The following is a 22,565-nucleotide window of genomic DNA, read 5'->3' as shown; positions in this document are numbered from 1 at the left end:
GGAACACTTTGGAAGGAGCTCAACAGCTTCTCATAGTCCTATGGCAATGCCTGGTGAGGAGAGGTATTGATGAGAATTAGAAGCTGCAAGCAATAGAGTGATTCTCACAGAATGAGCATTTGGGAAATCCACTAAGCTGCTCTGCCCACCCATACATTTAATCAGCCATTTTAGAACCATTGGCACTTTCTGTTTAATAGTAAATATTGGATTTTATTAAGTACAACAGAGCTGGAACCATAAAAGAATTCAGTTCACTTTGGCAATTGGCTGAGTTTTGTAACTGTGTCCTATTCAGAAGATTTGGGACAACACAAAAGCAGACTAATTGCCACATCGGGTCTGGAATGCTGGTCTAGTTAGGCTGTAGGAAAGCCAGTATAACTAAGGTTGAAGTTAAAAGCAAGAAGACTCAACAGCTTGACAAACCGAGAAAGGGAAAAGACCTGTTGGTTTATGATATTGTTTCATGACTGCTTGTCTTTACCAAGCTTTAAAATTGAGTTGGCAAGGTAGCAAAATGTTTTGCTTGCTAGGGTAGTGTTTATTTAGCTGTTGTACATGTACATTTTTACTGTTTTTTTAAACTGCATCTGTGAAGCACTTTCCCAGTGAAATAAAGACTGTTAATTGGGCCACACCAATCAAGTATACAGATTGTAGTTTTAATCACTGTAATGAGTGAACAAAGGTAGAGAAAGAGAGGGAGAGAACTATCGACCTCGGATAACTTAGGCCTCTGCTCTTTGACCACACTTGGTCCCATCCCTTTCCAGATGGGTGTCATCCATGACTTGTCCACCCTAGTCAATATGTGTGACTACATTGTCAGGATGTCTGTATAGTAATACATGTGGTGGACTTTTTACTACCACACGTTCTCCTTTGTGGTGAACACAAATTTTACCAAGTGATCAAAGTTTTACTCATTCTCAGAATGGTAGCCTAGTCATCTATATTACAAATACTATGCAAGACTAGGGTGTTTTACAAGTATGCCATCAAAAAGCAGGGAGGATGCACAGCCATACTAGTTATCAGGGGTTCTTAGGCTTCCCCTTGGATACGTCTGCCCCCACCCTCATCTTAATGGTTCGTTTCCCTTTAAATAAGGGAATTTATTTTTAGTGATTTCAATCCGTATATACTCTACACCATAATTTCTATATCAGAAAGAGGACTAGGTACAGTGGACTGTTCTTAAATTAATCCCACTTAGTATGGGAAAACTTAACGTTATTACTCTTTCAGACCTAGTTTTAAAATCAAGCCCTGTTGAACTGAAATCATGTGGTTAGAGTGCTGAATTAGAATTGGAGGGCCCAAGTTCAAATCGCTGTTCTGCCATGGAAGCTTGCTGTTGATCTTGGGCTAGTCACTCTAGCAGGCTAATCTTCACAAAATGGCTGTTGTTAAAATGGAGGGAGGGGAAAGTAGCATACAGCACTCTGAGCTCTTTGGAGAAAAGGCAGGATGAAAATGTCCAAGACAAATTATCTTGTGTGCCTAGGGACTTGCTACCAAGTTCAAGACATAAGCAGTATATGCTGTTGGTATAAAAAAAAACCCTTTTGGTGGGAGTGTGACTCCTGTTATAGACGATTGCTGTCTCTGCTTAGGGTTGCCAGTCTCCAGGTGGTAGTTAGAGATCTTCCGGAATTATAACTGATCTCCAGGCCACAGAGACCAGTTCCCCTGGAGAAAATTGCTGCTCTGAAGAGTGAACTCTATGGCATTATACCCCACTGAGGCCCCTCCCCAAACCCTGCCCTCTCTAGGCTCCACCCCCAAAATCTCTAGGAATTTCCCAACCTGGACCTGGCAACCCTATCTCTGCTGTCTGTAAATATGACATCCTGTGCAGAGATCCATTTTCAAGTTGTTATGGCTACTTGCCTGGAACAATTTTGCCATAAGCTAGAAGCCAGAAAAAGCCCAGGAAGGTTTGCAAAAGACAAAAGTGCCACAACTCTTTTCAAGGCCGGGAAATGCAAATGGCTCCCACAACTCCCCTTGCCCGCCTGCTGAGGCATTCAAAATGCTGTGGGTACTATGTGGCAGGTGTCAAAAACCTCCCTTGGTACTGTGGGAGAGGCTACAGAAAGTGATTTGGAATTTTTGTTCCAAGGAGCTTTGCTACGAAGTTGGTGGAAACTTTGGGAATATTGTTTGTTGTCATTTTATTTTATTTTTTTCCCTTCAAGGATGGTTAGCTAATCCTTCGAAACAGAGGATGTAGGGCTCTTGAATCCAGAAAACATCAGGTCTGACCAAGAGGGAAGAAAAGAGAAAACAACAGCCCAAAACAACACACAGAGCTCTGTCTATTGAAAAAGAACTTGGCAGGGTTCAGTGGTGGCAGAACAACTCCAAGCGGTACTAAGGGACGTGCCCGGAGTGGACAAATCATGCTAATTGTGTGTGAGAGGGATGGAGAACTAAACCCAAAATGAAGAGAGGAAGGCAAGTCTTGTCCAGAGTTCTCAGTGCTCCAGGTTTCGTGCAGTTAGCTTGCCTTTTTATAATCTACACAGGTAGGAAAATGACACTTGTTATAAAGCATTTGAGATGGGAGAGGGGTGAGGTTTCACAGAAACTCTTTATGGGAGAAGATGATGTTTGGTTCAGACGCTGGAAGTCTGCCTGTGTGTGTTGCTCTGCTCGTAGGCAAAGAGGTGAGGATCATTTCTGAGGGAGCTCTGAACACCTGCTGTTCCCCCTCATGAAGCAGGGCTCTGACATGGGGAGGAATTTCTTTCCTCGAGGAGGAATTAATTAAGGAACTCTTATTGGAGGGATGAGTGACCTGTGCCTCTGAAGTTAAGGGAGAAGGGCTGGATGAACATTTTAAATCTTTTGAGCAACTGGGAGAGTTGTACAAGTTCTTAAAGCAATTGGATTTAAGCATGTTTATACAAAGACATGTTGCCTGAAAGACCTGTCATTCTATGGTGATTGGCTGGAAATATGGTTAAGTTTGTACAAAATGTCACGAGACAGCCATGTTTTGAATGCCCATCTTAAATTTTGGCTCCTGGTTTAATTAAGAAATACGTTTTGAAGGATCTGAAAGCAAATAACTTTCATGGAAGTTCTGCTGTTTGTGTGTTTGTATGTGCATGCATGCACGTTTTAAATAAATCCAGTTCCTAAAGAATATTATCTGTGTGGTGCTGTTGCGTTGTAGTGACAGAAAGAGTCTATTATGAATCAAAGTCCCCAGTTCATATCTCACTGCTGTTATTAACTTTAGACAAGCCATTCTCTCTCACTTTAGGCGCCATCCTTGCTCTCCCATTTGCTCCTCTCCCAGTTGCAATATATGGAATATTTATGTGATATTCTCTCTCTCTCTCTCTCTCCCTCTCTGTGCAATATACCATCCTGCCTTACAGGGCTGTTGTGAGGATTACAAAAAAGTTATGTATTTCTAGCACCTTAAACTGAATTCACAAGCACCATTGTTTTAGGGACCTGTATCCTATTGAAAGCAATGGAATTGGATTTACCTGTTACTAACTTGACTTAGATGTGAATGTGAAAGAGTTTTGAAGTAGGGAAGATTATACAATTTGGGTTGAACACGCCATATAACGCAGTGAAGAAGCTGACAGATTTTGTGATGTTTTAAGCATAAAAATATGTTTTCTAAGAGCAAAGGTAAGACCTATTTTGCATTTTAAGGTGTTTTTTTTTACTCAGATAAGAGGGCTGTGCTGTAAGGAAGTGGTTTCAAAGAGATGCATTGGTAATGAGACAGGGACTATTGACTTTACTATTAGGTACTGTTTGTTGCTTTAAGTATGATCGTACTGGGTAGTTCTTGCATTGTTTAATATGTCAGGTTTAGAATGACTTATGCTGAGTTTCAGCTCTGTATCAAGTTTCTGCTTGTTTTCAGATTCTGCAAATTTGCATTTGTGTATCATTGCATTATTTATTGAATGTTCCTGCTGTTGATTGTATTGACTTATACCATGCAATCCACCTTGAGTCTCAGAGAGAAAGATGGACCACAAATAATGTAAATAAACAATTTTCCCCGAGCAATTGTCTACCTAATTATGAAGAATAAATTTCCCATGTAATTTTAGCATACACTGTTTAAAGCAGCCACCAAGAAAACTTACATTAATTGATGGGATATACGTTTTTAAGAAATGGACTTGTATCATGTGAACCAACACGGAGGCCCAGGATGGCTTTAGCTACATTTGCTTCCCCTGCCTTCATTGCATTGAAGTGTCCTTCTTGGCAGTTTACTAATTTTTTTTCTTGCTACTTAAGGCTGTACAGTGGTAATGGCTGCTGAATTTCTTTCTGTTGTGCAGCAAGCTTACTCGGAACACCATGTCCCTGGTTTTTCAGCTGCACGCAGCCAACTGAAGAAGTGTTTCTCTTCCCAGAACAGGCAGGATTCCTGCTGCCTCCCTTAGTGCCACCTTTTATGTGAACTCTGTAGCCAACACAGAGGTTCACTTGATATGTTACCAAATTCCTACATGGATGGTGCTTCTGAATTGGAATTAATGAGAGATCTGCAAGTAGTTTGGTCCGGAAGGGTCATACAAGCGTGTGTCTTGTGTTCCATTTGCCTGTGCTAGCAAACTGCAATCTGTTGTGACTTCTTTGTGTGCATATGTTACTTACAATCAACACATGTTGTATTTTGGATGCAATTTTTATGTTAATTCCTACATGGAAGTGTGATTTCGGTAGGGATTTTGTAAAACTAACACAGTGCTGGCATTTAACTGCCTTGCACTGGAAATTAAAGTACAGGTTGATTCAGTGCAGTTTGTGCTCTGTACCGCACAACACTACCCTCAAGCACCAGGAGGGTAGCCAACCTCCAGGTGGTGGCTGGAGCTTTCCCAGAATTACAGCTTCACCCCCAACACCACGTTTCCACACATTCCCCCCCTCCCCTGCCAGCCAGGTGAGAGGTGGCGGGGGCAGAGGCAACCTGTTCCCCTGGAGATCAGTTCCCCTGGAGAAAATGGCTTCTTTGGAAGGTGGACTCTCTGGCATTATACCCAGCTGAGGTCCCTCCCCTCCCCAAACCCCATCCTCCCCAGGCTCCACATCCCAAAATCTCCAGGAATTTCCCAACCTGGAGCTGGCAACTCTAATTATGCTGGAGAGAATAAATCTGATTTGTGCATAATATCTGATATGCAGAGACCAGCAAGTTGAACTTGAAACTACAAAATCTGGGTTCAAATGCCGCATTTAACATGGATTCATTTTGTATCATGTCTTGAAGCTTCACTTCTTGGTAGCAGTAGAGTAATAATAGAAACCTACATCCTGGGGATATGGTAAGGATAAGAGATCATACAAACCATAAAGTATTTTGCTAACTAAAAGTATTCTATACAAGGTAAACCGAGCAGTGTGGGGAAAGGTCCAGAGTTGCTGCTTATAAATTTGAACTAAAAATGTGAATTAATTCATGAACACAACTTTTTCTTACTAATTCCTTTGCACATTCACAGATGTGTTGCTGATTTCAATCCCTCCCCCCAAGTAGTTTTAACAATAAAAATTCTGGGTTGTGTATGCAGTGGACCCACGACTTCATATTCTGCAATTGTGCTCTGATACATACTGGCTTCCAATACCCTTCCAGGGCTGACTGTTGCCTAGGTAATGCCTGGCAATTTGCTACTTGTGTAATTCAAGGTGCTACCCTTTTCATTTGTTCCCATGAGGTCATGAATGAGTATGCCTCTGTGTTACGGTTGCCACTCAACATTAGGACTCTTCGGTCCAGCAGTAAAGGCATATGCAAGGAAATGTCTGCTTTGTGAATAGGGCCATTCACCTTTGGGATGGCCATCCATCGTGCTCAGATTTGGGAGAAAGATATGTGCCATCATCTGACTCCTTGTACATGGAATATTTCTTGAGGGAAGTGTAAAGCAGAATTCTGGTTTCAGTGACCTAAGAACTGTAGGGCTTTGATTCACCTCTTAATTAGATGATAACATTATGCACGGAGGAGAGAGAGTGGAGAAAGAACTTTTCTCCTCTTCAGTAAAATTAGAATTCAGGGCGTGCAATGCAGTTGATGGGCTGATTTGGGATAGACAAAAGTACTTTTCATATGACACATATTAAGTCTTTTGACCCATAGGCTACACCTTCTGAACTGCTCCCTCCCTAGCTACAGATTTTAAATTTTTTTGCAGGTGTCCTTTCTCTGCCCGCTTGGAAGGATCTCCCACCCTGTTCAGTCACAGCTGCTTACACTACCAATGGTGCTGGGTGGTGGGTGCAGCCAGGACTGCCACTGCTATGGCCACCAGGAATACTGGTGCTTTGTGCACCACCCACATGCCCTTCTCCAGCAATGTTAGGCAGCATATAAAGCTGGGAGCAGATGTGACAAAGCACTCACAAGCAGGCAGTGGAAGGGTGCGAGTGCAGGCATGAGAGAAGATGTGTGAGTAGTTGGCAGCAGTGGGCCCCACCAGAAGCTACAGGCCCCGGCAACTGCTTCATCTCAAGTTCTGGTGACACCAGTCCTGCCATCAAATGCAGAGAACTTAAACTACTTCCACAGTCAGCATACTCTTTGTTGCTTTGATCGTTGTTATGAATGCAGAAGCATGCACATTGAAAGCAGAGGTTCCACACATGGAAGTTTTCTGCACACTTTCCAATGTGTTCTCCAGATAGTCAGTATTGACTGTGGGGGCATGGTTGTCAGGTTGCTTACCCCCCCACACACACACACTATTTGCATATGCTATAGCACTATAACAGTTCTATTAACATGTAAAGTAAGTGGCTCCAGATCATTATAGTGCTATAACGATTCCCAATTTTCTTTTTTAAAAGCTCTCCAGTGGTACACTAGGAAAAAATGGCAGGGAAATGGCACCATGAGGGGCTGATGGTGGGCAAATTGTGTCAATGTGGGTGTGACCTTTGCAAGGCAGGAAAATATTCATCATTTCTTCCGGATGGCATGCAAATGCACTTGGCATGTGAATGCACTTTCCACAAGGATTGCAGTAAAAGCAGATTTGAGGCAGAATGTAGTGAGCAAAGTGACAACTTGGAAACAGGACAGGTACAATATATTCTGTGGACCCCCCCCCCCCCCCCGTTGTTCCAGTTTGGAAGTCAAGGCAGAGAAAATCTTTTGGTACAAATGAAGTAAGAGCAAATCCCAAAGATGGGCCCTGCTACACTTGCCTCTGAATTTTATGGAAGGCAGTTCTGAGCATTGGTCCTTCCTTGTGATCTCGGGATCATTTAAGTCTCTGTTTTTACATGGTGAGTGACTGTTGGTATAAAGAATTAAACGGCCTCTACAGGAGCTTGGTTTGAGAAAGGTGGAAATAATTTTGAAAATAAGGATGAACGTGTCCTTTGTTGATGAAATTACTATATTATTGTAAGTTATGTGAAAAGGATGCATTTAAAATGACTTAATTGTTTTTAATAAAGTTGAAAGTACTCAAGAATGGATCTACTAAAATGTTTGCTCTCCTGCCCCATCTTAAAATGGTGCCTTTTTGGTAGCAGAAGTATGACTTTTTCACTTCTTAGTCTCTTTTAGCATCTTAGGGAATTTGGTTCATATTTTGGATATGTGCTTCAAGTTATCTACATGAAGGTACACCTCCTCTTCTGTGCATATTTTCATTATTATTTCCCCTGTATCTAATAGTAAAGCGGTAGACCCCATGTGCCAATCGCAAAGGCAATAAAACCAGTCTTGTCACATACTAGAGAGGAATCACTTAATATTCAGAGGACTCCCCAGGTATGCATAAAAATATGGCTTTCTAACTTAAGAAAGAAAAAGACTCCTCCTTCCATGGCCTGGTGATGCCCGAGTACCTGCTAGAAAGCAGGACTATAGTGAGCAGCTGAGGATTAGTTAAAAGATGCATAATAGAGGGGAAAGCGAACATATCTGAGTGCTTGGAGGGGGAAATTTGTGTGTGTGTGAAATTTCCAAATCATGTATTTTCTGGCAGTCCTCCAGCTCGTTCTTTCTGGTAGGAGACGTCATGTCTGAGTGGCTGTCACAAAGTCAGCAGCTGCAGCCCACATGCAGACAAGGTCACCGTATCTCAGGGGACTCCCTAGACATGCAGGAAAATAAAATAAAATAAATTAAAATAAATTAAAAAGAAGAGCTCTCCCCAAAGCAGTCTGATATACACTGGGCATGTCTATTGCCCTGAATAATTGAGCCATTTAAAGGGTGTAGGAGAGAGGGAAGACTGGTCTACACATAAGAATCTTATTTTGTTTTATTTAAAACATTTATATCTTGTCTTATCTCCTCACACTCAAGGTGGTCTGTATTCCCCCAAAGAGAGGAGAGTGTGATCTGGGGGAATTTCCTAACAGTTAATCTTTCCTCCCCCCGCCCTTGAAGCCAGCTGGGTGACCTTGGGTCAGTCACAGCTTCGAGGAGCTCTCTCAGCCCCACTCACCTCACAGGGCGATTGTTGTGGGGATGATACTAGCATACTTTGTAAACTGCTCTGAGTGGGCGTTAATTTGTCCTGAAGGGCGGTATATAAATCAAAAGTTGTTGTTATGGGACCTGGGCCCAATTTGTAACCTATTTGTGATCAATTTGGATCTACATTTTTGCATGCATGTGTAGGCCTTTTCTCAATACAGTACGAGGGTCATCAAGCTGAAGATGGGGCCTGGAGTTCTCCTAAAGTTACAACCGATCTCCAGACTACACAGATCTGTTCCTCTGGAAGAAATGTCTTAAAAGTGGTTAATTCAGATTCAGAAGATTAGGCACCCTTGGCTACGTTCACTTCAGTGATGGCAGGGACTGGCAGACGTATCTAGGTGCATCTCTAAGGAGAGAGCCATCCTAAAGGTCTCTGCTGAGTTGTACTTGGGCCGTGCCAAACCAGAAGCGCCACTATCTAAGCTGGAAGGGGTCCGCTGTCTCTGCTGCCTTTGTCCTGCAACCGATTATTCCCTTTGCCAGGTCCTTGATGTAGCCTTGTGAATCACAAATGCTGATGTTCCTTTACACTGCAGCCTTTTAAACTTGGGCCAGAAAGGAACTCAGACCAACAACCGAAAGCTTTGTCCTCTGCTCCTGGCCGTCCCTTTCTCTGCCCCCCAAAAGCTGGAGCTGGTGCCTAGGAGACCAGGTCCCCCTCCCTTTTCCTGGAGGGAATTAGGATACAAAGTGTACTGAAAGAACCTAGCCTTCTAAATAGTTAGCCTGAACTGATGCCAGCACTTACTTTTTTCACACACCCTTCCTCCTCTTCAAGAATAAATCTGATTTTCTCTATAGAGTCCTAGAAGTGGAAAAGGCCAAAAGAACGTCTAATCTAGCCCACCTGCTGTCAGGCAGCAACACCCATTCTTTCCCCCCTGTCTCTGGCCAGCCCAAGCAACATCAAAAGATGTTTTCAGTGCAAATAGTGACATTTTACAGAGGAAGACAAATCCCCCCTCCCCTGAGAAAATGAATGATCCAATTGAACTTGGGTAAAACTAAAGAGAATGGAACATACCAGTTGAAGGCAGAACTACATATTACTCCCAAATAGGTGTTTACAAGGTCCCTGTGACCACATCTGTTACTGATCTTGTATCTTGGGGTCTAGTAATGAGACCTTTTTGTGGGTGCTGCGAGTATCAACAGTAGAATTAATATCTATAGGCAACAGTGATTTTTTCAGCAATCATTCTCTGGAATTCTTTTCCGTTAGAAGCAAGCCAGATTCATGTGCTTGTTTTTGTCAGGAGGGTTTTACAGGCCTTTCTTTTCAGAAAAGTTTTTGGTCCGTATTATTTTGAGCACTGCATTTTGTTACGATTTAACCTGCCAGTGTGTATTTATCTTGCTGACTGTTTAAATGTTATTTAGATAATTGATTTATCACTTTGTTCTTGCCTGCCTCGGCAATTGAAAAGTGAGCGAAATTGTGATTATATCATTATTTAGTACTTTTTTAATCTCACTCTTCCTCCAAAGGAATTCAGGATAGTGTCCATCATTCTTCCCTCCTGCTGCTGCCCCCTATGTTCTAGACAAACGTTTAATTTCAGAATCACGTGTTCTAGAACTCCTCAGATTTTTGTTACACACTTTTTTGCATACTACTGCCCTAAAACAGCCTAAATTTTATTGGGCACAACCAATATCAAGAGACTGGGCCAAAATCACCCAGTAACCTTCATGGCTGAATAGAGATTTGAAATGGGGTCTCCCTAGTTGTAGCCCAGCACTTCAGCCATTATGCCACACTGAATCTCAACTAAATATTCTAGACATACTTAACAATTGTTTAAGCTAGCAGGGGATGAGTCACAAGACCAGCTAACTAAGGCAAGGCAACCTCTCAAAGTCAACTGATGGGGAATGGACAAATTTGCCTAGCCCTCCATGCAGACGATAATGACACAACAATTGCAATTTGCCTTGGGCATCCTGTTGTATCAGACCTAAAGGTAAAGGTAGTTCCCTGTGCAAGCACCAAGTCATTACTGACCCATGGCGGGACGTCGCATCACAATGTTTTCTTGGCAGACTTTTGTTATGGGGTGGTTTGCCATTGCCTTCCCCAGTCATCTACACTTTACTCCCAGGAAACTGTGTACTCATTTTACCAACCTCGGATCGAACTCAGGTCATGAGCAGAGCTTGTATCAGACCTAGCTGCTTTGAAATAAACATGTCAATCATTTAAATAATTGGTGGTGGTGGTGGAAAGTGCATCCAGTCATATAGGTGACTTATGGCTACCCCTGCTGTTTTTTTTTTTCAAAACAAGAGACTAACAGAGGTGATTTGCCATTCCCTGCCTCAGCAATCCCAGTCTTCATTGGAGATCTCCCATCCAATTAAGTTACCAAGGCCAATCCTGCTTAGCTTCCAAGATCTGAACTGGGCTTGGCTGGACTATCCAGGTTAGGGCATTTAAATAAGTAACAAAATCATTTTGAATATGACGGCTTATGGTACGACGGTGTATAACTCCAATATGTATGGGCTGGCTGAATTTGCCTGTCGGCATGTTGATAGGGCAAATCCACACACACTCGGAGCGTCCCGGCGTTGCACTAAATGTTTGCTAAACTCCCGAAAGTATATCGTCTTTCTAGCACGATTTCTGAAATCTTGCTAGAAAGATGCCATACTTCCGGGTGTTTAGCGAACATTTAGCGTAACACCGGGACACACCAAGGGCGTGTGGATTTGCCCCTTGTCTGACTCTCCAGGCCTGGCTGCTTTGCATGAAACTGAATCCCACAAGGGCTGCTTGGCAGGAATTTCCTGAGAGGTCTTTGCAGAGTATCCTGATGCTCAGAAGCTCCTGCATAATACAACCCTTTGGCTTTCCTTCTGGTCTTACAGTTTATTTTGTTCATATAGGTTGCTGGAAGATGAATACAGGAGAGATGTATTCTTAGTGATATGCATTCTAGGCCTCTTTTTCCATGCGGCTTTTTAAAAACCATCATTCTCCATCGTAGCTTTCCCTTTCCTTTTTGCATCAGGCAAAGGAAAAGAATGATGAGTGATGCCTTGCATACTAATAGGTCTCATGACTTTGGGCCTTGTTTAAGCCTTTTCTTGTGCTCCTGCGCACAGCTCCTAATCTAACTCTTAATTGTCACCCAGATGATTCATGTTTCCCTCTGCTGTGTATCAATACTGGTTTTGTTTTGATCTCTGCAGCCAGGCAGCAGGCCCTAGCCCTTTTGCAGGCGGCTCATCTGATACTGAGCATTTGTTCTCTTCCAGCCAAAGGCACGTGTCCTCTTTTGCCCCTTCTTAGCATAGCAATGTTCATATAACCTATGCTCCAGACTGCAGATCAGGGAGCATAACCAAACGGAAATGCTATCTGTTCTGATTTAGTAAGAGGAGACAGAGCTGCCTTCTCCTTGCATGAAGTGATTCAAGAGCTTTCTGAATTGTTTGGTAGAAATGTAAGTGAAGATATCAGACAAGGCTTGTCTCAAGGGCATCTTGTGCTGTGATTCCCTAATTGCTGGGAGATAGGAGAGAGATTCTACAGCCTGCCCTTCACTAGCAGTAGGTCAAAGAAAAAGTAACACGTCTGACTAGTGACCAGGAATGAAGAGCGAACTTCTATACAATCTAATGACTCTTGTTTACCAGTAGCAGACTGTTTTCTGTTCCATTTTTCATGAATTGTTGTGGTGGAAAACATAAGAACCAGCTAGGATAGTGAAAAGGGCCCTTTTCACACTACTTACCTGCTCCTGGAACGTTACAAAATATCGCGCAAAAAATGCGGACGATAGCGTCTTCCTGTGAGAGTTTTGCGCGATGTCGTGCAAAACTCTCGTGAGAAGACGCTATCTTCCGCGTTTTTTGCGTGATATTTCGCAGTGTTCCGGGAGCAGGTAAGTAGCGTGAAAAGGGCCAAGGTCTTGCCTGGAGTTTCAACAAGACCAAATCTATACAAGTATTTTCTAAACTGTTTAGGTAAGGGTTGTTTGCTTTATCTACCTTTAAAGCAAGCTGCTAATCATTATACTAAATACTCTGAAGAGTAAGCCAAACTGTTATCTTCACTGTAGGTTTGCCATTTGCCCACCCTCAGTGGATAAATTTCTACTCTCAACACCCATCCCCTGCCCTCAAGAAATACAGGAGCAGGAGAAAAAATGGCTTTCATAGCGGTGCTCTAGGAAGTTTCTCATATCTCTGTGGTCTTTACTATAGAAATCAGATGGAAATCCTAGAGTATCAACCAGAAGTAACATCACTAGGGGTGTGTACTTGAAAAAAATCAAGAATTTCCCAGATTCAGAAAGGGTATCTGTACCGATATTCCAGATTATTTGAGTCCCCAATACTATTTTGGATTTTTGATTTTTTTCCAGAACTCCAAAATTGTGTGGGTCTGTTATTCTCTATAGGAAACTCTTTCTTGGGGCGGGGCGGGGCGGGGCGGGGCGGGGGTGGAGTAGCTGTTTTTCAAGAAAATGACACCAAAATTTCAGAGAACCTTATCCTGCCTGTTCACCAAAGGATCCCTGCCCTCACCCACCATGAAACAATTTGAATCAAGGCATCCACTTCTACGGGCTCCTGAACAAGGTCCCAGGCTCAATTCCCTGCATCTCCGGTTAAAAGGCTCAAGTAGTAGGTGATGTGAAAGACATCTGCTTGAGTCCCTGGAGAGCTGCTGCAAGTCTGAGTAGACAATACTCACCTTGATGGTATGATTTGGTATAAGGTAGTTACATGTGTAGATAGCAGCATCCCTTGAGGCAGAGGACTTGCCCCACTCTCACTGCCTGGAGAAGCCAGATGGGATCCATGAAAAGCTCTCTGAGCCATGGCTCATATCATTTGGTAGCAGGGAGAAGTCTGTCTGAAATGGAAGGCAAAAAAAAATCAAAGGCAAGAAGGATCAGAGAATGACCTTGTGGTGTGGAACAGGTGCCTGGCACTGCAACTAGAAAGATCTGTTCACAGCTTCCCAGAACTTTCACTGTTATGGAAACAAGTAATGCTACTGTCAGATGAGATGGCAATAAAGTTATTTGGAATTGGTTAGTTTTACTTGTGTTGATTGTTACAAGTTACAAGTTGATTGTTACAACTTCAGTGGTTTTGTTTTCCTTATGTTGTCAACTGACTGGACCAGTTTCTGGAAAGGTAGCATATAAAATTTCCAAATAAATAAATGAAAGCGAATGGAATTCAGATCCTCATGTTAACCTGTTTACTAAATTTTCCAATATTTTATATCTGGGAATATGGCCATCCATTAGTCCTACTTGTGACACTATGGCTAATTTTGCACACGTTGAATAATGCACTTTCAATGCACTTTATCAATTGTTTGAAATGGATTTTTTTGTTCCACACAGAAAAAGATCCATTCCAAATGATCTATAAAGAGGATTGGAAGTGCATTATCCAACGTGTGCGGAATCACTTTATATGTCACAAATAGTGTGAGCCAGTAAGAGAATTCAATGCAGAGGACAACATGACCAGATTGGGAAAAATTGACAGCAGTTACATTGCACTCAGGTAGGGTTGCCTGCTTTCACTGCATCTGGAATTCTCTGGCAAGGCCATTTAAAAAAATATTTCAGTTAATAAGCTCAAAAATATGATCATACAGTCACCTAAATCATACATCTACTATAATCTACTACTACATTTATCTGCATAAAACATAAATATCATCATCTAAATCATACAAAACAAAAAATAAATATATACTAAAATCATTCAAATCATATGGCTTGCATATCAATATAGAACTTGCCTTGTATATTCTTAATTTTTCACTTCAATGTAAATATCTCTATTCTATCTTTACCATCTATCTTCATATCTAATAGTGGTTTTATTACAAACATATTATATATTTGCAGATCTCTTTGCTTTCTATTCTAATTTAAGCTTAATTTTTTCATATTTATTCTTGATTTCTAACTAAATAGTCAAAAATACTTTCAATTTTTCTTGTAATTCTACAATGGATCTATTACGTATATAAGATGTTAGTTTTGCCATATTCGTATGATTTGTTCTTCCATTCATTCAAATATGGACACCTTTCTGCCTTCCGTTTTTCTACAAATATTACTTTTGCTGCCGTCAGCAAGGCCATTTTCAATGTGTGATGTCTAAACTGGCTTTTTTTTTTAGAGATGTTGCAACACATGAGAGCTATATGAAAAATCAGTGGCGGGGGGTGGGGCGCTCCTTGGTTTTGGATGCTTGGAAGAAAAGGCTTTATCCCTTTTATCCCAATTGCTCCTGCAAGCTGAAAAATTTTGGAGGGTTTTTTGTGAGCTGAAAAAAGTGTTGTTGTGAACTCATTGGTCTGTGCACCATTGTCTCCGCATTACTCCAAATGCTGATGAGCTCATTCCTTTGCCTGGGCACACATTGCACGGTAAATAACTTAATACTATAACAGCCCTTCACATTTTCTGCTCTGTTGAGTGCAAAGGAAGGAAAAGGTCAGGTGAGCTAGTCTACCTATCACTGCCTTTCCTTTGCTTTTTTTAAAAACTGGGAAGTTGATTGGAGATTTTCTGTGGGATCACCATGGTGAGGTTCATCGTCAGCACTGTCTCCTGTCACTTAACATGGTGGCTGCAAAAGCATCAATCTTTTGAGCCTGCCAAACCAGTCAAGTAAACTTTTCAATGGCTACTAAAGTCAAGATAGTTTCAGGTAGATAGCTGTGCTGGTCTGCAACACAAGGTTTCTGAAACTGAGTTTATTTGCAAATGCATAACAATAGACCCCGGGATGGAATTAGGATATTGGATTTTTTTTTGCACTGCAGATGCTAATTTTCTGCATTTTGCACACGTGCTCTATCAAGCTAATATAGTAAGTAATATAGCTAGCTTCCTGATACTCTAATTTGCAATATCAATCCTAGGTATTTTTCACACTCACAGTATAAAGCGCCGTTTTTGAGCAGTCACAGCGGCTTCAGCTTGGCACCGATCCTTTCACACTTCCTAGCAGTTTCGATTTTGGCCTCTTACAATTCCTTTCAGACCTGCTTCAAAGCAGTTTTGGGCTTTTGGGGCTTGGCTGGGACAGCTGCTCTTGTGTTCCGCAGCCAGGCTGTGGAGCACAGGAGCCACCTCATCTGAGCCCCAGTTTGCTGTGCGCTCAGCCACTCTTGTGCTCCGCAGCCAGGCTGTGGAGCACGAGGGCAGCTGTCCCAGCCAAGCCCTGGCTCACTGCATGCTCAGCTGAGCCAGGGGTTCGAATGAGTCTGCTCTGCTCCCCCTCACCATGCCTTACCCCTGGGGAGGCAAGTCCTGCCTTACCCTGTTAAAAAAGGACCGTTGAAATCTGTTAATAGGTTCAAATAGGTCCTGGTTAAGTTACAGCTTAAGAAAATGAAATGTGACAACAGATTGGATGACATGGAAGATCTCTGTTGACGGAAGGTTTTGTTGGCAGATTGGGACTTCCTCTCTTCTCCTGAAGTCCAAAATGACCCCACAAAGTGCTGCTCCTAAGGCAGAAGGGATCCTCAGGAAGAAGTTGGTCTGCAACAGGAAGGGATATTGGCACAAATAGCTCCCTTTTTCTGCTAGCAGAAATTTCTGGCGCATTCTAATCCTATGGGAAATACATAGTATAGCATACATTTTGGTAAGAAGTAAAATGTTTTCTGTATTTCTAAGTATTCCTTTTGGGCCAGTTATATGACCTCAAATGCACAGGAGTGTTTAAAAATGGATTACTTCCCTCCTTTGCATCCAAACCTAACTTTCAGGGTGAAAATTATGTAAATTTTTCTTTAGCAATAAGAAGCACGGGCCACTGAAGCTGGTAGTTTGTGGCTAAAATTAATAGCCACATTTCTTTCAAATCTAGATGTTCGGTGAGATTGAGTGACCTTCAGCCTATGAATTCTGCAAATAGGCAAAGAAAAGAAAGTGTTTTTTAAAAGCATTTTAAAATGTAAGGAGGCCTTTTGTTATTGAAATGTCAGAGACCCACACTTAAGCAAGGCTTCCTTTTTCCTTCACTGAAATAGAGGATAAAATGTCGATGCCTCATTTGTTCTTAGGGTTGCCAACCTCCAGGTGGGGCCAGTAGTTCTCCAGGAATTACAACTGATCTTCGGGTGACAGAGATCACTTTCTCTTAGGGTTGCCAGATGGCGTTCCCCCAAAAACAAATGGGGCCCCGACACCCAACTGTTCCTCCTCTGCATGCATGCTCCCAACTCCAGCTTGATGATGTCACTTCCCAGGCATGCAAGAGGAGGCCAGTGCTCAAGCAGGTGTGTGGACCTACAGTTTCCAGGGAGTGCAGGAGGAAGCTGGGTCGGCAGTTTGCTCCTCCAGCACTTGGACAGGTGAGCGGGCCTGCTGCTTCCCCAGGTGGGCTGGAAGCAAGGGGAGGAGGTGGAGGCTGGGCGGGCTAGCAGGCCACTCCCCCAGGATTTGGCAACTGGGCTGCCTGGAAGCAGGGTGGAGGCAGAGCTGATGCAAGAAGGCCTGCTGCTGCTGCTGCCAGCTTGTGGTGGACACCAGCAGCCCTTCCTCTCCCACACTCAAAAATACCAAACATTTATATGTACAATATTTTAACTGCATTTCCCCAAGAGTCTGATAAAAAAGATAATCCGGGGGAAACTGGTCACTTGGCAACCCAACTTCTCCTGGAGAAAATGGCACCTTTGGAAGGTAGACATCTCATCCCTGTTGAGTCCGTCCCCTCCCCAAACTCTCCCCTCCCCAGGCTCCTTCCCCAAATGTCCACGAATTTCCCAGCTCTAAATTGGCAACCATATTTGTTCTATGAAACAAATTTTTTGCAGGGGCTGCTATTCCTTCTTCTGCAGCACTTGCAGTATAAAGAGCATTACTTGCTACTGTTTTACTGCACAAATGTGGACTGTATGAGAGTTTTCTTTCTCTATTGCATCTGATCAACCTATATAGGCATCACTAGAAAAGTACTAGGAAGTTCTGCAGAAAAAAACAAAACAAAATTAGACTGCAATCTTTAGTCCATTGAAATCTTCAGATGAGTTTTAAAAAGCAATCCCGATAAATCAGGCCGCAGGTGTATTTTTAAACTTTAATTATTTTGAACATAAGGCAATTGTATTTCCTTTAAGGGAACAAGAGAATATTTATGCTGTTCTGGTATAATGTTAATCACATGCATTGTTAAATTATACTTTGTTATTGTACATATGTTTATTAGATTGCTGAGAATAAAAATTTATTTTTAAAAAAAGGGATCAGGAGACAATGACAGAGGTTTATAAAATGATACATGGTGCAAAGAAATATAGATAGAGCATAGAATATAAGAGATTGGGTATATCCAATGAAGTTGATAGGGACAGTAGAACAGGGGGGGGGGGTTCTAATTATCATGAATAATTAACTTGTGGAACTGATTGCCACAGAATGTAGAAAAGGCAATTACCCTAGGTGACTTTTAAGAAAGAACTCAATAAATTTATAAAGGTCAGGGGACTACCAATATGTCATGATAGCTTAATAGATCGTCCATGTTTCAAGGCAGTATGACACTAAATATTAGAATCATAGAATCATAGAGTTGGAAGGGGCCATACAGACCATCTAGTCCAACCCCCTGCCCAGTGCAGGATCAGCCTAAAGCATCTCTGACAAGTATTCATCCATCCTCTTCTTGAAAACTGCCAATGAAGGGGAGATCACCACCTCCCTAGGCAGCTGATTCCACTTTTGAACTACTCTGACCGTGAAAAAGTTTTTCCTAATATCCAGCCGGTACCTTTGTGCATGTAGTTTTAGCCCATTGCTTCACGTCCTACCCTCTGCTGCCAACTGGAACAGCTCTTTGCCCTCCTCCAAATGACAGCCTTTCAAATATTTAAAGAGAGCAATCATGTCCCCCCTCAACCTCCTCTTCTCCAAACTAAACATTCCCAAGGCCCTCAGCCTTTCCTCGTAGGGCTCAGTCTCCGGACCCCTGATCATTCTTGTCACTCTCCTCTGCACCCTCTCGATTTTGTCCACATCCTTTTTAAAGTGAGGCCTCCAGAACTGCACACAATACTCCAGGTGTGGCCTGACCAAGGCAGTATAGAGAGGGGCTATGACCTCCTGCGATTTCGATGCTATGGCCCCTTTGATACAACCCAGGATTGAATTAGCCTTTTTTGCCACCGCATCACACTGACTGCTCATACTCAGTTTACAGTCCACTCTTACCCCAAGATCCCTTTCACATATACTACTGCCCAGAAGTGTATCCCCCATCCAGTATTTGTGCTTCCCATTTTTGTGGCCCAGATGTACTGTGCACTTGTCTTTGTTGAGTTGCATCCTATTCACAGCTGCCCACTTCTCCAGAGTATTCAGGTCTTGTTGAATTTTAATTCTATCTTCTTGGGTGTTTGCTACCGCTCCCAATTTGGTATCATCAGCAAATTTAATGAGCAGCCCTTCCACTCCTTCATCCAGATCATTGATAAAAATATTGAAAAGTACCGGGCCCAAAACCGAGCCCTGCGGCACCCCACTGGACACCTCCCTCCAATCTGATGAAACACCGTTGACCACCACTCTTTGAGTGCGGTCCTCCAACCAGTTCCCTATCCACCGAACTGTCCTATAGTCTACTCCACTGTCTTCCAGTTTGCCCATCAGAATGTCATGGGGGACCTTATCAAAAGCTTTACTGAAATCCAGATAAATCACGTCAACAGAGTTCCCCCGATCCAGTAAGCTGGTCACTTGATCAAAGAAGGAAACCAGGTTGGTCTGGCAAGACCTGTTAGGAACAAAACCATGCTGACTTCCCTGGATCACTGAGTGGTCCTTCAGATGCTTACAGATTGATCCCTTTAAAATCTGTTCTAATATCTTCCCAGCAACAGAAGTCAGACTGACTGGCCTGTAGTTTCCCGGGTCATCCTTCCTCCCTTTCTTAAAGATTGGGATAACATTCGCTCTTCTCCAGTCTTGTGGCACATCCCCAGTCCTCCAGGAGGCCTTGAAGATGATGGACAGGGGTTCTGCAAGTTCTCTGGAAAGTTCTTTCAGCACTCTTGGGTGCACCCCATCCGGCCCAGGGGATTTGTATTCATCCAGTGCAGCCAGATGCCTCTCCACTACCTCTCTGTCAATGTCAATTAGCCACTCAGGTGTCCTGCCACATTTTCTACTATCTCTAGATGTGCCTGAGTTCTTCAGGGAGAAAACAGAGGCAAAAAAGTCATTAAGCCTGTCTGCTTTTTCTCTGTCCTGCATCAGAGTTTCTCCATCTACTCCCAACAGCGGTCCAATTGCCTCTTTTACCTTGCGTTTGCTTCTCACATATCTGTAGAAGTTCCTGGCCAGACCCAGCTCGTACTGAGCTTTGGCCTCTCTGATGGCTGATCTGCAGTACCTAGTAACCCTCATATACTCCTCTTTAGAGGTCTGTCCTTCTCTCCATTTCCTGAACATTTCCTTTTTCTCCCTTAGCTTATTCTGGAGCTCTCTGTGCATCCACATCGGTTTCTTGGAGCCCTTACCATGTTTCCATCTTGCTGGAATAGTGAGGGCTTGAGCTTGCAAAAGCTCGTGTTTGAGAATGACCCACCCTTCACTCGCTCCCTTCCCTTCCAGCACACTCCCCCATGGAATGACTCTCATCAAGCTGCTGAGTTCATCAAAGTTGGCCCTACGAAAATCTAACCTACAAGTCTGGCTACAAACTTTCTTGGCTCCCCACAGCAACTGGAATTCAAGAAGGACATGGTCACTTCCCCCTAAGGTCCCCACCACCTTCATCTCATCTACCAATTCTTCCCTGTTGGTTAATATCAAGTCTAGTATGGCCGAACCCCTTGTAGCTTCCTCCACCTTTTGAAAAAGGAAGTTATCAGCCAGGCAGGTCAAGAAATTGCGTGATTCATGACGCTTTGCTGAGCCTGTCTCCCAGCACACATCGGGGAAGTTGAAGTCACCCATAATTACAAGGTTCTGATGTCTGGATACTCTGCCAATCTGTTCAAAGAGGGCAGCATCCATTTCTTCTTGCTGGTCAGGTGGTCTGTAGCAGACTCCAACAATAATACCCTTTGTCCTTCCTCCCCTTATTTCTACCCATATACTTTCCATCGGGCTGTCCGCCCCATTCTCCATAACTTCTTGACAATCAAGCCCTCTCCTCACATACAACGCCACTCCCTCCTCTTCTACACTTCTGTTTTTTCTTGAACAACTCATACCCATCCACTAGCACATTCCAGTCATGGGAATCATCCCACCAAGTCTCAGTAATTCCTACTATATCATAGCCCTCTGTTTGCAATAGAAGCTCAAGCTCTTCTTTCTTATTGCCCATATTTTGGGCATTGGTATATAGTCACTTGTAGCCTTGTACCTTTGTTTGACCTTTCCTACCCAGGTGGGCCCCCACTGTGTTCACTTCATCACTGAAGTCACCATGTCGATCGTCCCCTGCCCCTTGCGGCATCAGTTTAAAGCTCCCCTGATGAAGTTCTCCAGGTTCGTTCCAAACGTTTTCTTCCCTGCCCTTGAGAGGTGAAGCCCGTCATGTCCTAGAAGACCTTCTCTAAGAAAACCAATCCCATGGTCCCAGAACCCAAAGCGCTCCTGCCGGCACCACCATCTCAGCCAGCGATTCACCTCAAGTATGGTCCGCTCCCTGCGTGCTCCTTTTCCTGTGACTGGAAGGATAGAAGAGAATACCACCTGAGCCCCCAATGTCTTCAACTGCCTTCCAAGGGCTTCATAATCCTCTTTAATTCTTGCAACAGTATTCGAAGCCGTGTCGTTCGTTCCCACATGAATCAGCACAAACGGGTACTTATCAGCAGGCTTGATGAGTTTTGGCAGCCAGTCGGTAATATCCTAAATTCTGGCTCCCAGCAAGCAACACATCTCTCAGAATAGGGGATCTGGCCCAGAGACATGGTGTTCCATATCCCTGAGCAAGGAGTCCCCGATGACTACCACCTTCCGTTTTTTTCCACTTCCATGTGGCCCCATGTCTTCTGCACTCCCTCTTCCAGATCTTTGTGGTTCTCCTTCCACTGTCACCTCTGTCACCATCTCTAGCACTTCAAAGCGATTCTTGAGCTCAAGTGGACCAGAGCATCTTCTTCGTTGACACCTTCGGGTTTGTACTGTAGATCTGAGACGAGGCTCAGAAGGGAGATCGACTCTTTCTCCTCCTCCTTGACTTTCCTCTTCTTGGCTGTGCGGAGCCCCCAGGCTGTTGTCAATAAAATCCTCTCCCTCCTTGATCTCCTGAAGGGTGGTGATCCTCTCCTCCAGGCTCTGAACCTTTTCTTCCAAAATTCTGACCAGCTTACACTTCTGGCAAGTGAACTCTGGGAGCCTTGTACTCCTTCTGGGAGGAAAACAAACATGGCACACTCCATGCAGGTGACTGCAAAGGGGGATTCAGTAGACATGATTGCCTTCCAAATATACCCAGAGTACTAGCAGAACCAGTATACTAGCAGAGTTTCAGGTCCCCCAGGCAGATCCCCAGGCTAAGAGCCACAGGGCAAGAGCCCTTTAGCTCTCGCCCTTCGGCTCACACCTCTGGCGAGGAGGAGCCTTTTGTTTCAAAAGGTGCCTTCCTGCCTAGCCCAGCAGGGCCCCAGGACACTAGGGGGCGGGGCTTGTAACCAAGAGCAACAGCAACAGCAACCAGCAGCAAACAACAGCAATTCACCCAGCCCCCAACAGCCTCACACAGAACTTAACCAGAACCACTCTCTAGCAAGCTACACAGAACCCACTCACCCTCAGCTTCTCACACAGTAGCTAGGAAAGGCAAAAGGCAACAAACCCTTACCTTCTAGCTTCAGCTCTCCGCCATGTGCTCTTGCCTCAGCTCAGGTGCTTCTGCTCTGCCTCTGGCGAGGAGGAGCCTTTTGTTTCAAAAGGTGCCTTCCTGCCTAGCCCAGCAAGGTCCCAGGACACTAGGGGGTGGGGCTTGTAACCAAGAGCAACAGCAACCAGTAGCAAACAACAGCAATTCACTCAATTGCTAGGGGTCAACAGCAGGGAAGTGCTATTTTCTTTTTGTACAGTTTCAATAT

At 43.6% G+C, this 22,565-nt stretch overlaps 1 long non-coding RNA gene across 1 annotated transcript; it reads right to left on the bottom strand.

Annotated features, from left to right (window-relative positions):
• Positions 1–7,677: 7,677 nt before the first annotated feature.
• LOC129341852 (uncharacterized) lies at positions 7,678–22,393 on the bottom strand. Its single transcript, XR_008598176.1, has 3 exons — positions 22,319–22,393; positions 13,206–13,367; positions 7,678–8,105 (listed from the first exon to the last, which is right to left on the bottom strand). It is a non-coding gene; the product is annotated as an uncharacterized LOC129341852 (long non-coding RNA).
• Between the last annotated feature and the right edge of the window lie 172 nt (positions 22,394–22,565).

Source organism: Eublepharis macularius, chromosome 14 (genome assembly GCF_028583425.1).
Source record: "Eublepharis macularius isolate TG4126 chromosome 14, MPM_Emac_v1.0, whole genome shotgun sequence".
Lineage (NCBI taxonomy): Eukaryota > Metazoa > Chordata > Lepidosauria > Squamata > Eublepharidae > Eublepharis > Eublepharis macularius.
This window is presented reverse-complemented; position numbering and strand designations above follow the sequence as displayed.